Genomic DNA, 14,882 nt, shown 5'->3' with positions numbered 1-14,882 from the left:
ACCTCACCCTTATGGCTCCCAACTCCCTTATTATTGCTAGTTGGAGTCTAAATTGAGGTTATACTCGGCTAAAGATAATTACCATCAAAATAGGACTCCCCTCCTTAAAAGGAGGTGCCTGTCATCCTAAAAAGTGAAGGCAAACCACACGAAATAAATATTTAATCATCAATCTCAAACAAACAATCATATTACTAGCCATTCTTATTACCTCTTTTACATCACATAAAACAAATGTCACATTCCATAATAAGATCACACAAGTATTAATATATATACACAATGGTAAAAATTAGTATCTCAATATATGAAAGGATATTCTAATGTTACCTCTTTCCCAAGTTATAACTAACTCAGACGTGTAGGGAACTTTTTAACCACAATAACAGATTAATCTACGACATCGAATGATATAAATACCATATATATATATATATATTGTAATTTATCAATTAAATATAAAATTCAACTAAACTTCTCAAATTTACAACCATATCCTTCAATCTAAATCCCTCTGATAAAAATCCAAAATTAAATTAAATTAACTTATCTAAATTCCAAAAACATAATTTAATCAATATAGATATCCTATATATTAGAAATCACAAATTTTATAGCTAAAAATTTAATTTTAAACCCTCAAATCAATTAATAGAATGAATCTAGACGATAGAATTTAAGTACTAATTTATCTCTACTAATTAATATTTTTATTTTTAAAAGTCAATACTTATTCTAAGTTCAAACTTTAAAATTTGCTCTATTCATTAAAATTTTATTATCATTAAAAAGCTTTAGATGAGTAGGAAAAGTATTTATAAAAGAAGTTTTGGGAATAGAAATAGTTTTGAGCTTGAAATCTTACCTCAAAATTCTTTAAATTCCTTATCCTTCCTTTCCTTCTCCTTCTCTCTCTCTCTCTCTCTCTCTCTATATGTGTGTGTGTGTGTATATATATATATATCTCTCTCTCTCTTTCTTGTGTGAGTGTGAGTATGGGAAAAAGCAAAATTTTCATGTTAATATACTCCTTCCACTGCCTCTTCTTTTATAACTATTATTATTATTATTATTATTATTATTATTATTATTATTATTATTTCTAATACTCCACCGCCTCTTCTCCTTTTTTCCTTTTTTTATTATTATTTTCAATTTGTAAAAACAAATCTTAACACAAAATTAAATTGTAAGTTAAACTAAAAAAATATCTTAATTAATTTATCTACCTTCAAACATTCTTTCTATTTTTTATTAATTCTAATTAACTCTAAAAATTAAATTAAAATGTTACACAGTTTGTTTCCAAAATCTTGAATGGATCAATGAAATGGGGATTCAATTTTCTTGGCTTTAATCAATCTCCTAATTTTGGTCAAGAATATAGGTCCCCCATCATAAACTCTAATGGTTTCCTTATCCTATTTGCATAACTTTTCTATCTACCCTGAGCAATCAGTAGCTTCTACCTGATTATCTCTATTTTCTTAGTCCTCTCTTATGTTACATTTTCCATATCCATTTTAATTGCCATAAGTATTTCTTTTCCCTTCTTACTTTATATGTAATGTATGATTTCTTGAGCAATAATGACATTATCACACCCTTGCTACCCTCAATGAAGCTACATTGGTTAGGTTCAATAAGAGTATTCAGCACTTCCTTTAACCTATTAGCAATAATCTTAGTGATAATTTTCAAGCTCACATTATAGAGTGAGATTGATCTAAAATCATCTAGGAAGGTAGGATGATCTGCTTTAGGAATAAGAGCAATACTAGTATGGTTGAACTTCCTAGATTTATTAGGATTGGTAAAGACTTGTTTAACCAAATTACAAACTTTTCTACCACTGATGCCCCATTGATCATGAAGGAAATAGGCTTTAAGTCCACTAGGACTAAGGACTTTAAAAACACCCATGTTAAAAGCATCATTCTTAATCTCCACATCAATAACCTCTCTTTGGATATGATTCAAAACACAAACCAAGAGGCTAAGGAAATTTTAAAGCCAATCAGTGAAACTTGAGACATTAGGATCCTTAAAGTAGAGATTCTTAAAATAATCACTAGCCATTTTTTTCAAGGTGAGGTTATCATGAATCCACTCACAATATTACTTTTCCTCCTTTTAATTATAGTAATAGTACAAAATACCTTGTGTTGCTATCTTCTTATTGGAGCCACTCACACCTTGATTGTTGGAACCAAATCATCTCCTCCCAAGCACAAAGTTTCTAGTAGTCTTTCCAAAGTTTCCTTTCCAATTGAAATAAGCCACCATGGTCATTTTCACATTTTTTTATCTACACCCTTAAGCTTATGAAGAGGTTATCTCCACTTTTTCAAAATACTACTAATAACATTATTGCTCTAATTCCCAACAACGTTACTAAAATGTTTAGCACCTTCAAGCTAGCTTATATTATCCCAAGCTTCATGAACAAGATCAAAAAAACCATTTTCCAACATCTAAGCCACATGATAAAAGAAACTTTTCTCCCTCCACAAGATGCTAGAAGGTTCATCATTAGCAATAACTAAGATTCTATGATCTGATTTGAACCTTAAACTATGGAAAAATCTTGTGTACGGGTGAGTTACTTGCTAAAGAGCATTATAAATGACCAATCCAACCTTTCTTTGACATCTTTTTTACCAAGTGAATTTATCTCCCATAATAGAAATCTCAATAAGTTTAGCTTTACTGATGTAATTTGAAAAATCATTCATAACTTGAATAGACAATAAACACCCCTTAGTTTTATCCAAAAAGTTATTGAAATTACTAATAATCAACCTGGCTTTATTGGTTAAATCCACTATTACTTTAAGAGACTCTCATAAATTTTTTTTGAAACACAAGTCACTCTATAAACAAAAGTAAAAAAAGAAATAGTCACGAGTGTTAGGATCGGATAATTTACAGTGAAGAAATTGGGTATTAGAACTATAATCAACCTTGCACACATTATTATTTCAATGAACCTAATCTCTCAAGAAAAATACATCACTTCCACATAAAGCTAATGGCCAAAACCCAATCATTTAACCACCCTATTATCTCTTTCTCCACTAATCTGAGGTTCGAGAAGGCAGGAAACATCAATACTATATGAAGAAGCAAAATCTATAAGTATGCTTATAAAAGCTTTACTACCAACACTGTGATAATTTCATGAAGCAACAATCATTAAAACCAAACCATAAAAAGGGACAAACTTGAATTATTGATTAGCTCCTTTAGGATATTATACAGTATAGTTGTTGTGCTTAAGCAAGTCACTCCTTGCTTCAATTCTATGTAAGACGCCAATGAAGCCCATGAGTTAAGTAGTTTAGGATCTTTAAGCATTGAATGCTCCCCTTAGGCATTAAGTTCTTCGAGTCTGAAGCTTCATGTCCCTTAGTGTCAATTAGCTAGGGAACTTTGAGGTTTGTTTAGACTGGCATCAACTACGCTAATAGAAGAAGGTTTAATTTGGTCAAGATGCCTACTAACCACATAATGTGATCTCTGGTCTAACTTCTTTACAAGCATTTTTCCTTTACTTACCTAAGTATTAGGCCTATCACCCAAGTTTTTTTTGCCTCTCTTAAAAATTAGTTCTAGCCACTTTCTGTATGCCCATTTGCTCTCACATTTTCCTTACCAATAGGTTTATAACTTTGTTTTAGCTTATCTTGGACATGTTTCCTGTAACATCATTAATATTCAACATTGAAAGTATAAGTATTTAAAGGGATAAATTGGTAAGAAAATTAGTTATTTATGAATTAATGATATTTTTAGGATACTAATAAGGTTTTTGGACCTTTAAACAGCTTTAGACATAAGGTAGGATGTTGTACGAGTCAATTGGGCTCGAGAGGGTGGTGAAATGGCATATGGCCACCTTTGTTGTAACATGTGCCATGGCACATGCATCTTACACCGTGATGCACGATACATTTTAGAAATTAAACTAAACGCAAGATATGTATGATTTCAAAAGGAGAAAAGAAAGAAATGAGAGAGAAGTGATGGAGGAGGACTTAAGGTCTACTAGGTCCTGACACTTGGAGCATTTTAAAGGTATTTTTAGCTTACTACTCCCTTAAGTAAGCTCCCTCCCCTTCTTTCCTCTCATTTATGCAAAATTTCTATAGTTTTTGGGTAATGTAGGGTTTGATTTTAGTTTTTTTAGGCTATAACCAAACTCATTGCCTTAATTAAGGGCTTGGGGAGGGAAATTAAGTTTCTAAACATTGGTTTATGAATTTTATAGTGATTTGAAATTTTTTTGTTAGGGTTTGGACGAACCCTAAGTGGAATATGAAAGTTTGGAAGCAATGTGAGTAAAGAATTGACATTATTTGAGTGTTTAGGTGCTAAATAAAATTAATGAAGTATGTTGGAAGTGTTGATAGTATCAAGTGAGATTTTGGGCATAGTGGGTACCCAAAATTTAGCTAAAAAGGAGTTTGATTAGAGTAATAATTATTGATTAATGTTTAATCTCGTAAGTTAAATATTAATCGGGCATTGTTGCTATGTGAGTGGACCTTTTGGAGCAAATATTTAACCATGATAAACCTTTTTGTGAAAAAAAAGTTGAGATAACTGAATAATTTTTCTATTTGATTAACTGCTTAATTGTTTGTAAGTAAATATGTAATTTTTACATATATGTTTAAGAGTGTCGCATATTATGAAATAAGGATGTTGTATATGGAAAATAATTTCTAAAATAATGAATTTATGAAAGCATTTTTATATGAGTAATTTATGGTTTGGGTATAGTATGTGATTTTTATGAGAAGTGAGTATGATCATGATAAGGGATAGGAATTCACTAGTAGGAAGGAGTAGTAAAAATTCATATCACACTTATTTTCTTAGTGCCTAGTAAGGTGCGGTGTTGGAATTATCTTTAGTGCCTGCGTGGGATACGGTGTTAGAGACTTACACTTCTTAGCAATAGTGTGATGTGGCTTTAGAATAATAGTCCAGAAGATGGACAAGACACCTTTGGCTGAGTGGTTCTACTACTGAAGGTGCGCTCAGGCTAATGTGTATGTGTGTCTGCTCTAAAAGAGTCTATGCTTTTAGTCAGGGTGATGTGGAGGTTCATATGGTAGAAAGTCCATACTAGAATGTAGAAATGACTTACAGTTATGGAATGTTTTTATGTAAAGATGAAATATATTTTTGCTTATATAAGCATTACTTGTTTACAGTTGTGTATATTAATTCATTGTTACGAGTTATTTTGTTGCTAAGATGTTTATCTGACCTTGTGGTTATATTTTATAAGTGAAAGGCTCCGTTAGAGGCAAAGAGAAAGAAAAGGATATTGAGTCTTGAAAAGCTCAGGTTTGTATAGCTCTTCTACTTGTTGGTAATACAACGAATTTGTATTGATATGCGAACTTAAGATCATGTTTTGTTTTGAGGTCACTTGCATAAGAATTGTTGTTTAAACGTAAGTATCTCAACCTAAAATGTTGTAACTGTGATAAAATAGTTTTAAGAGGTTAAAATACTAGTGTAAGTGATGTTTTTTATATTGTTTACGTGTTGGAATGGTCATGGGAATGTTTATATGTAATTTGTTATTAACACTTGAATTTATGGTGAATTTAGGGTTTTGATAGCCAATTTTTTGAATGGGCTATTATTGTTGTGGTAGGATTGGTCTATTAAGTTGTGTGTAGTCTATTTGAGTTAGTTCAAGTGGTTTTAAGGTTAATAGCACTAGGTTGGGGAGTTTTGGACACCTTTATGTGTGTTTTGGAAGGAAAATAGACTAATTTGTGTCTGGGTGTGTAGCTTTTAAATGGTCGTGTGTTTGGATATGAGATTAGTGCTAATAGCTAGAAGGCTTAAAGAGCTACGTGTGGATATTTGAATCGCTCAAATTGAATGTCAAATGGCAAAATGACACACTCTAGAAGCTGGCGAAGGAGCTGTTATGACAGTAGGAATGTGTTGTGGTGTACCGCATAAAGAGGGATGTAGTCCCTCTATGCCATCTACCGAGTTGGGTAATACTTGCACCATGGTGACAGTGCATTTTTTGGAATTTTTCAAATGTTTCATTTATGCTTTTAAGGGCAGTAATTAATTCCTATGCTTTTGCTACCTTGTTTGACTTGTTTTAAATCATGATTTAAGCTCAAACATCTTTTTTAAAAAAGATTTCTTAGGATCCTAATCTTTTACATTAATTTTTCTAAACCCTTATGTTGTGATAACTTTACATAAGAAATTTAATTAATATTGGGTTTTATAACGGTGTTGTTGGAGTATGTAGTATTTCAAAAATTATCCCTTAATTAATTAAGCTAATGAAGGGTAAATACATAAATTTAAGTATAAATGGGTTTGAAAATAGTTAGAGACGGCTATTGATTTGACTTTAGCCTTTGAATTGGGTTTGGAAGTAAATTAGGTCATCTGGGCTCAAGTTGTAGAGAAAAAAATTGAATTTTTGCCTAGTATATTATGCTATAGCATAATTTCTAAAATCAGTTTTTTTTTAATGTGAAAAAAGGGTCTAAAATAGGGTGAGAATTCTAGAAACAGAGGGAGGGTGATAAAGAAAGTAATTGCTCTGCTAGGGCATCAACTTTTGGGCATTTTATAGGTGATTAAATCTTGATTTCACCTAGGTATTCCTTCCTTATCTCTCTTTCTTCTTCTCTAACATGTTTTGATAGTAAGATTTAAGGTTGGAAAATAATGATTTTTGGACCTAAGGCTATGGGTTTGAATCTATGATTTAAATGGAACTATTGAGAATTGGTTTAAGTTATCCAAGCCTAGACATAGTAGTTTTATGCATCCAAGAGAGTGGCCTCTCAATTATGACCTCTCAAATTATGCCCTAAAGTGCCATAAATGGTATTGATTGAAGGATAAATGTTTGAGGTAATAAAAAAAATTTATTTTGTGCATTTACTTGATTAATTGATTATATGTGAAAAAGAGTTATTTAAAAACTTTGATATATTATAAAACTATATTTGATGCAAGTTGTGGCAATATCAATAAATTTATATGATGTGATGAAATCGATGTGAATGACATTTTTGAGAATTATTGTTATATATTATTGTCATTGTAAGTAGATATTAAAGTATATAAGAGTGTCTATGAAAAAAAATTATGAATTGAGACTTGTGTTGAAACATGATTATGTTTGTGATATTGATAAGCATTAGAGTCAAGAATATGGGGTCAGGTTATATGGGTTGGCCTAAACAACTGGTTCTAAGGGTTGGGTTGGGTTAAAAAAAAATTGACCCAAATAAAAGAGAGTTTTTTGGCTTTGGGCTATATAACTTGTGAACATAGGAGTTAATCTTCATATGTTAAGATTGGCCCGTCTAACCCATATTATTTTTTAAAATTAAAAAAAAAAAAAAGGAGAAAATTTTATAAATATAAACGATATTAGGCATAATTTACTTAGCCGGGATCAATTTTATATATTCGTACAAACATTATAAATTAATCTTTTTGGTATACTTAGAATGAATTATAAGTAATATCAAATTGACACTTAATTTTTAGCATATTTTGTAAAAAACTTCATAAAAAATAAATTTAAAAAATGAATAAAATGGGTTTTGGCCATTTAACCCACCAACCTTCAAGGGTTGGGTTGGGATTTTTTTAACCTATATAAAAAGAGGTTAAACTCAACCCAACCCATATGTCTCTCTCAACTCATATGGGCTAGGTTGGCCTATATTCCCACCTCTAAATTAAGCATGATATGAAAAATGAATTAATCAATAAAAGTTGCATGCTATTGGTGAGTGTGAATTTGCATGCTATATGTTGAACTTTTGTGCATGGCATGATTATATAAGGTGAAGAGCTTGCCTATAAAGAGAGGAGTAGATTTTGTAAATTCACGTGGCAATTGGCAGATTACTGTTAGAATCGAAAGCTAGCTAGTCTACCAACTGTTGGAATAAAGAGTTAGTCATTGCTTCATTATTGTATAAGGACTGTCTTACTTGTTCTTTAAGGACTCAAACCTAATTAATCTCCATCAATCATGAAAGCTAGATTAAGGGTATAAACCCCATAGTTGTTAATTTAGGGAAAACCATATCACACCAGTAAGTGTAGTAGCCTTGGTCGAGCAGCTCTTTACTAGTGGAAGGCTTGGAAGTTTGAATTCATAGACATAGCCCACCGAATAGCCACCAGTTTCATGTTAGAGGTATCAAAAGGGTATAAAGTTGACATTGATCATGTATATCATATCCAGCCACATGGTTGTTATTATTGTAGTCTGACATAATTTGACAGGGCAGATGGTTATTAGTATTATGACCTCATATGTGTTTTGATGCATATAATTATATGGCCATATGGTTGTTAGTATTGTGACCTTTACATGCTAAATAATCTAATATCACATGATTGCTAGGTTTGTGACTAAATGAGTTACCTGGTTTAATATGTGAACAAACTTTATTTGACTATGCTACTTTGCATCACTATGATTAATTAGCATGCATTTGTATAGGCTAGATTAACCTTAGTTATTAAATGGCTATACTCACCCCTTATTTAACATTTTACAGGTGCTAGCTCTGTGGGGACAAGTGAAAGGTATATGAGGTTTAGGAATCAAATTTCCTACTATAAGGCCTCAGTTACTTTTGATTATGGTGTAATTGTCATGATATTGTTAACTACGATATTCATATTTTACTATACTTACAAAATTGAATCTTGAATATGAAATGTGTATTTTAAGACATAGTGCATATGGTATATTTTTAGTTGAGATATTTTTGCAAGGACAAAAATACTTGTACGAGTAGGAATGAGTATGTTTGTAAATAATGATGATTTAGATATGAAATTACATGATTTGGCTCCCCCTTATGTTTTATGATCAAGGAGTTTAGTAGTGAAAATGTGATATTTGTGTGTGGTTAATTATTGTGGTGCATTGTATACGTTTATTATAGTCCATTGAATGTGGTCTAAGGGTTGGTGTGAGCTTTTAACACTTATATTGAGTTTTAGACACCTTAGTTATATTTTGAAAGCACAAATAAGTGAGCTTACATTTTGATTTCGAACTTTTGATTAAGAAATGATTTGAATATGAACAAGTGTATTAACTAGAGCTCAAAGTTTCTAAGGACACTTAGATCACCTCAATCGAATGTCGAATGAAGAATTGGTGCTCATCAGAAAGTTGGCTAAGAAGCTGTTATAGTTATGTAGTTTATACCGCAGCATAAAATTTTATACTATAGCGTAATTGTGCCATAATCAATTTTGCTATTCTGACCCTAATTTGATGTTATTTTATCTTGTATAATATCCATGCTTCTATATACAGGTGTTTCTTTCTTTGATTTTGGTTTTTTAAATAATTTATAGCATTTAAGTTTTTGACAAACTTAAGATTCCATTTATTTAATTTCACAAACTTAGTAGTTCATTTCGTTATTCCCATGATTATCTCAAATTTTAGAGTTAATTTGTAAATGAGTAAGAGAGACCTTATAGAGTGCTGTTCTAATAATATCAAGGTGGATATTACATTTCCCCTTAAGGCATGTGACACTGATTTTTTTTTCTTTTCCACTTTCTTAGCATTAAATGACTCTGCATCTCTTCCCTATCTAGCCAAAAAGTACTTGATTCCCTTTTTTTTTTTAGTTTTCTTCTAATGTACTTGTATATTTTCTAGATCATCCAAGATTTGATAACGTGATGCCAAAGTCAAAACTATCCTCTTGCTTTGTAAATAATTTGACCTTTTTACCTTGGTCATTACATTTTTATCCAATAGTTATCCCTTCTCACAAAAATGAGTTTGCCTAACTTATTTTGAAGCATTCCACGTCTTAGAGGGATTCTTAGCTTTTGATTCTTTTTTCACTGGATTATTTTTTGGCTAGCTAAGGGAACCGAGAAAACACCCTAAGTTCCTTGGTTATCATTTGTCTTGTATTGCCAGGGGCAATTTTCTCTTAAGTGCCCGTATTGTTCACAAGTGAAGGCATATTTAGTTTAGATCTTCATAAAAACTACATTGAAAAGTAGAGTTAACCACAATAAATCATGGCAATAATTTCTTCTAAAGGTTTAACTCCACACATATCCTTGCAAATCTTCCCCTTTTCAAAAGAGCTTCTTGAGCTGTGAAGTTAATAAGAGTCTTCTTGTTAGCCTTCAATGATTTCCCAATCCTTTCGCTTAATTTGAAAATAATATTTTTTTACTATAGCAATGCATTGGTATATTTGGAATCCTAAACATGTGGCCACTCTTCTAAGGGGATCAGAATGGAAGGGATTAAAATAAGATATCTATCTTTGAACTAGAACCATAGTGTTGCTTGATCACCTATAAACCCCTATAGAGAACCTTTTACAATGAACTATCTTGATCTAGATCCTTGAAACACCACCAAAAATAATTATTAAGTAAATCTATTAATTCAAAGATTCTTATTTCCCAAAGATTTCTAGATAATCCTTCAAATCATAAACACTAAACCTCCTTCCTCGAACCGTAATAATTAGGGCCTTATTTCGTGGTATATACCACTTATTAAATTCCTTCTAGGTATGAGTGTTGAATCATATATTTTGATAGTTTAAAAACTAGAGAAAAGGTGTGTTTTATGTGTGCAGATATATAAAGATTCATGGATGAAGGCAAAACGTCAAGGGCATGATGAAACAAGAAAAGAAGAAGATTTATAAGATAAGTTATTTATTTTCTTAGATTTAATGTGAAAATTTTGAGAGCTTGATCACATGTATCATTCTTCAAATTAATGCATCATCTTAGGCTCGTAAATTTTGTTTATGCATCTTAGAAACTTGTCTTAGTCAATTCAAGCTGGAATTAATGTCATTCTAGCTTGAATTGGATCATAGAAAGTGAGCTTTTCTCTACATGATAATTCACGCGTGATTCAATATGGTTGCGCACATGATTTGTCACTTAAGCATATTGGACTAATGTTTCACGCCTAAATCAATAGTAATTCACGTGATTTGTCACCTGTGTTTTGTGATACCTTGATGAAGCTTCTGTGCTCCAATTCACATAAGGTACTCTTGTGTATACACGCTTGAATTGTCACCATGTGTTTCTTTGCATATTGTGCCGCAGCGGATTACACGTGCACCGTGGTAGATGGAGCAATTTAAAAGGTGTTCAAATTGCCCTATCTTGATTTATGATTATAATATGATTCTTGTTCTTTTACTTCTATTATTATGCTTTACTTGTTTTAAACTCTAACTTGAGCTCAAATGCCTTTTCAAAAATGTTTTTGAGAATCCCAATCTTTTAAATTAATTTTTAAAACCTTTGTTGTGATATCTTCATAAAAGGAATTAACTAATCTTTGTTATTTAACAGTGTCTTATCTTCATGAGCTATGTTTTGGTAATATCAAGGCAAATATTACACATTTCATATGATATCTTGGTAATTGGATCCCTTCAAGGGCCTTGAAGTGATTTTCCTTTTCTCTATCTCCTTGATATTTCTATTTCTTTTCTTCCCTTTTTGCATTTTTTTCTTGTTGTGTGTGCTTGTAATCTAATCTTTGAATCTTGTATCAATATTTTACAAATAAATTCTATAGTAATTAGATTTCCTGTGCTCATAATATTAATTCCAGGATTAGAAGTACTGCTGTTCGTGATATTCAGTAGTTTTTATCATAAAAGCAAGCATGTTATAAGGGGAAGTTGCACCTAATAAGAAAATAAAAATGCCTTTAAATAAATATATTCACAATAGAAAATGTAAACATAGATACAATGTGTCTTACTTCATCCTCATTACACCACTTGCAAAGCACAATTGGTTGGTGTTGACTTTAGACTATATTGCGAGTATAATATTTGCATGTCGAGAAGAAGGCAATATATATATTAATTTTCTTTTGCATTTGCTAAATCACCCAACAAATAAACACAATATTCTTATGGCATCTAATAAGCATATCTTCCTTCTATCTTATTGCTTTAGTATGTGTTATATATGTTTACTATGAAAATATAAAAGACATAGAAATACCTAAGGAAGAGTGTTGATCAGCATTGCGCAATAAAAGTGGAGTCATGTGATTTTCCCTCGAACTCCTCTGATAGTTGAAAAGAATCTCACATCATAACCAAGGACAATGTGACCAAAGTGATAAATTCATATCAAATGTTGAGGCTTTCAATTGATGACAATTTTTTTTTATTAAATCATTAAAACCAGAACAAACATCAACAACTAAAAATTTAGTCTAGAGTCTAAAAATAACCAATGAGAAAATCAAATCCAAAATCAACTTAGACTTGCCTATAATCCAAATTTGTCAATGTGGGTGATATTAAGAACTTGTCTTTATGGATTGCAACTCCCTTGATACTTGCATCCACATACTTCAAGACTACACTATAGAGCAAAATAGGCATGGCTTACCTTAGTCATTCTAAGTGCAATTATATCTTCATTCTTCTCCTTGTAAGATTGGGTTTTATGGAATAACCAGAATAAAGCAAGAAGCCAAAGCGTAAGAAAATTTACATGGCAAAGACTTTATTTTTGCCAAAATTTGCTAGAAAATATCAAAATATGGAAAGTTAGATATAGAATGTGACATCATCTTTATCAGCATCCAAAACATATTCAATGATTTTAATTTGGATCTGTACTTAATATTAGAGTAAAATAATTCTGACCCTTTCTCTGATTTACCTTAATTACATCTACCTTTGTTTTATTTTTAAAAAAATATACAAACCTCCCTAATATGAAAATGTATAGAAACACAAATATCCCCTCTTTAAGATTTTATTTCCATTCATAACCATTAACTGACCATTAAGTCGCATATGTTATACTAAAAATCCTCGTTCGAAATATGAAATTGTCTAAAAGTCATTCAAATTACCCAAAAAATTAATGCATATATATTTTTTTATTATGTAAATATAATTATTTAGTAATTTTACAAAAAAATAAATATACAAATTGGCTAAAGTAATATTCAAGCACTTTTAAAATTTTATGAAATGGGAGAATTATGTTTAGTAATTTTAAATATATCAAGATAAGTAGTAAGTACTTTTCTACTAAGTACTTTTTGAGTTTAAAAGTATATCATAATTTACATAAATTTCTAAACCCAACTCATCTAATTTTTTTTTCATAAAACAATATTGTAAAGTTCATTGAAAATTAAGGATAGTTAAATAACAACTAAATAATTATCAATAAGCTTGTGATATTTTTTGTATTGTATGGAGTTGAGTATACTTGTCACATGTTAAACTGAGTCTAAACAGTAGGGTTATTCCATGAGTCAACCTATTATTTAGTTTCTGACAATTGCGTAATTTGTCCTTCCCCATGTCCCTGAATGAAAAGCACTTTGAAATTACGGGGAATGGCATTAAGGGCCCTAAAAAGCAAGAATTTTGTAGATAAAGCCTAATAAATTTTAAAATTATTCTGAGGGCTTAAAGGCCTCTTTTGCAATTATATTTTTTTGGTGAAATGACTAATTTGTCCCTCCCATAATTAGCTACTAAATGAAAATTGCTTCTTCTTCTTCCTCCGTTCTTCCTCCCTCGTCCTTGTCTCTCTTCCTCTGTTCTTTCCTCCCTGTTCCTTCTCTCTCTTCCTCTTTTTAACACTGATACAATAACCAAATTCATTTTTCTCCCTATCATGCTTCTCTATTCCCTCTCTTCTTCTTCCTCCTTATTCCTTCTTTCTCTCATTTAAAGCTTTTTCGTTTAATAGGTATGAGTGAGTGATTCACTTTTATCCAGATGGGTATGGAGAAGACGATTAGGTGTTCGTCCAATTACATTCCTCTCACGCCAACCAATTTCTTAAAACGATCTGCCATAATGTGGAAAGAATTGATCAAGTACTATATCTGCCATTATCAATTTTATTTTATCAAAAAAGATATAGAGAGAGTTTGAGCCATATCATTTTATCTAATCATAATATATGCATTCACATTCATTTAATGAAAACAAGTTGTTATTTATGAACTTTTTGTTGTTTCTGATACATTTTTTTTGCAACTGATATAAATGTTTTAGTGTAGATGTTGTTTATAAAATTTATGTTGTTATTTATGGAGTTTACGTTTTGCAAACTTTGCAATTAACTTGTGTGGATATTTGTGTGTATCATATCAACAAACCTTGTATTGTAAATATATGAATTTGTGTTGTTAACAAATGGATACTTTCATATTATATCCAGACCTTTTGTTCTTTATTAACTTGAGAAACTTTTTCAAATGTTCAGTTTAATCAACACAAATCATGTGAAATAGATAGACATTGTATTGTTAATAAATGGACCTTGTTATGTTATATATATATTTTTTATTATTCATAAACTTAAGAAACTTTTTGCTAAGCCTAGCCAACTGATAAACTGAACACACATGGGCTTTCAATTTAGAATATGTGAAGATTGTGTTGTGTATGGTGGATATTATGTTGTGCATTATTTGCTTACTTGCGCATTTTGTCAAGCCTAGCTTACTGATAAAGTAGAATCTAATAGACTTTTAGATGAGAATAAATGAATCTTATATCGTGCGTAATGGATATTGTGTTATGTATTGTTTGCCTATTTTTTCATTTTATCAAGCCTAGCCTACTGATAAAGTAAAATTGTATAGACTTTTAGTTGAGAATATATGAACCTTAAGTTGTGCATAGAGGATATTGTGTTGTGCATTGTTTGCTTACTTCTATATTTTGTCAAGCCTAGCTTACTGATAAAGTAGAATCTTATGGACTTTTAGTTGAGAATAAATGAACCTAATATGTGCATAATGAATATTGTGTTATGCATTGTTTGCCTAT

This window comes from Prosopis cineraria, unplaced genomic scaffold (assembly GCF_029017545.1).
Source record: "Prosopis cineraria cultivar Desert tree isolate PC_DT_omini unplaced genomic scaffold, ASM2901754v1 PC5, whole genome shotgun sequence".
Taxonomy (NCBI): Eukaryota; Viridiplantae; Streptophyta; class Magnoliopsida; order Fabales; family Fabaceae; genus Prosopis; species Prosopis cineraria.
Note: the sequence above shows the minus strand (reverse complement) of the source record.